This window comes from Saimiri boliviensis, chromosome 1, assembly GCF_048565385.1.
Source record: "Saimiri boliviensis isolate mSaiBol1 chromosome 1, mSaiBol1.pri, whole genome shotgun sequence".
Classification (NCBI taxonomy): domain Eukaryota; kingdom Metazoa; phylum Chordata; class Mammalia; order Primates; family Cebidae; genus Saimiri; species Saimiri boliviensis.
This window is the reverse complement of record NC_133449.1, coordinates 73708929-73710943: the sequence shown is the minus strand read 5'-3', so window position 1 is coordinate 73710943 and position 2015 is coordinate 73708929.

Genomic DNA, 2015 nt, shown 5'->3' with positions numbered 1-2015 from the left:
CTGATACAAAATAAGAAAATAAGCCCTTTTGTAATTTGAAGTTCAGTTAAAATGTTTGTTTATTCAATATCTAGATTTAATTGTTCAATTAGAACCATGACTATATAAGATTTATGAGATAATTTTGCTATCCTAAACAAGTTGTTGCTATTCATTACTCAACAAGAGCGATTTACCCTCATCTTTTATTCTCCATTTCCAAATTCCAACAGATTATTCAGCTAGAGGATTAGACTGGGCTAGTAGTTGAAGATAAATAGGTGATAATTGACACAAAGAAATGGAATATACAATGTAAATATTTGACAGTTTTATTAGATTATTAAATGAGTTAGGTGTTAAGATTTATAAATATCACTGCTTTACTGATATGGTGAACTGTGGACTTGGCTATTGATATAGTTGGCTATCTGAATAAAAGGCAAACATTTGTACATGGGAACACAGGCAAACTGGTTGGCTTAGAAGAAAACTGCAAATCTATATACGTGGAACAGAAAAAATGGAGTCCAATCATATCGTAAGAAAAAAAGAAAAAGAGCCAGGCATGGGGATTTATGCCTCTAATTCCAACAGTTTAGGAGGCCAGGTGGGAGGACTGCTTGAGCCTAGGAGTTCCAGATCAGCCTGCTCTCTTTAAAAATGTGGTAAGATCCTGCCTCCAAAAAATAAAAAAAAAATAAAAAAAATAAAAATTAGCTGAGTGCAGTGGCACATGCCCGTAGTCCCACCTAGTTGGGAGGCTGAGGTGGGAGAACTGCTGGAGCCTGGGAGGGCAAGGATGCAGTGAGCCCAAGCTGCACACCCACTTGGGCAACAGAGGGAGGCTTTATCTCAAAACAAAACAGAACAAACTAGAAAAAAAAAAAACCTGATTAATAGAAAAATTTATTGTTTTAAACTCATTTAAATAAACCTGATTATTTCACTCCTCAGGCCATAGAAGATTAGGAACAATAAAAATTTTCCATTGATTATAGATTCTAACATCTATTGTGTGTTAACTATGTGTGAGGAATAATTCCACAAGCAACTGATTTAATCCTCTGAGGTAAGTGTTATGATTACCCTCATTTTACATATGAGGAAACTGAGGTGGAGAGAGGTTAACTGTTTTGGCCAAATTCACATAGTAGAAAGTAGTAGAGTCAGGGTTCAAACACAAATTTTCTACTGGTGTCTATACTTTCAGGTGTTACTGGCAAACAGCAGGGGCTATGGATACAGTGATGAACAGGGCAGTGAAGGTTCCTGTTTTCACAGTAGAGAAGCAACAGGGAACAGTAAAAGAACTGCAGCCGGGCGCAGTGGCTCATGCCTGTAATCCCAGCACTTTGGGAGGCTGAGGTATGTGGATCATGAGGTCAGGAGTTCGAGATCAGCCTGGCCAGCATGTTGAAACCCTGTCTCTACTAAAAATATAAAAATTTAGCTGGCCATGGTGGCATGCACCTGTAGTCCCAGCTACTGAGGAGGCTGAGGCAGGAGAATTGCCTGAACCTGGCAGGCAGAGGTTACAGTGAGCTGAGATGGTGCCACTACACACTAGCCTGGGTGACAGAGTGAGAATCCGTCTCAAAAAAAAAAAAAAAAAAGGAGAGAGAGAGAATTGTGAACTGGCAGCAGGAGCAAGAACTATGAAGAGCAAAACAGCAGTGATGGGAGCTGAAGATAGGGGAGCACTGGAACCTTTACAGTTATTACTTTGTTTACTCTTTACAACCATTCTGCAAGTTACCATCCTCATTGTTTAGATGAAGAAATTCAGGCTTCAAAAAGTCAAATACATTTCCCCAAATTGCACGATTAGTAAACAGTGGACCTGGAGTTTGAATACAGGTCTGTTTGACACCAAAGCTTAATTTTTTCTCACTATACCTCACTGCTCTAATGAAAAACTACAAACACAGGTGCTTAAAAAACATTTCAGTGTGAGCCACTTCGTATAGAAGGAAACGGTCCTGAATGTACTACGCTAGTCATTGAGGGCTTTGTTGAATGCATAAATGGTCGAA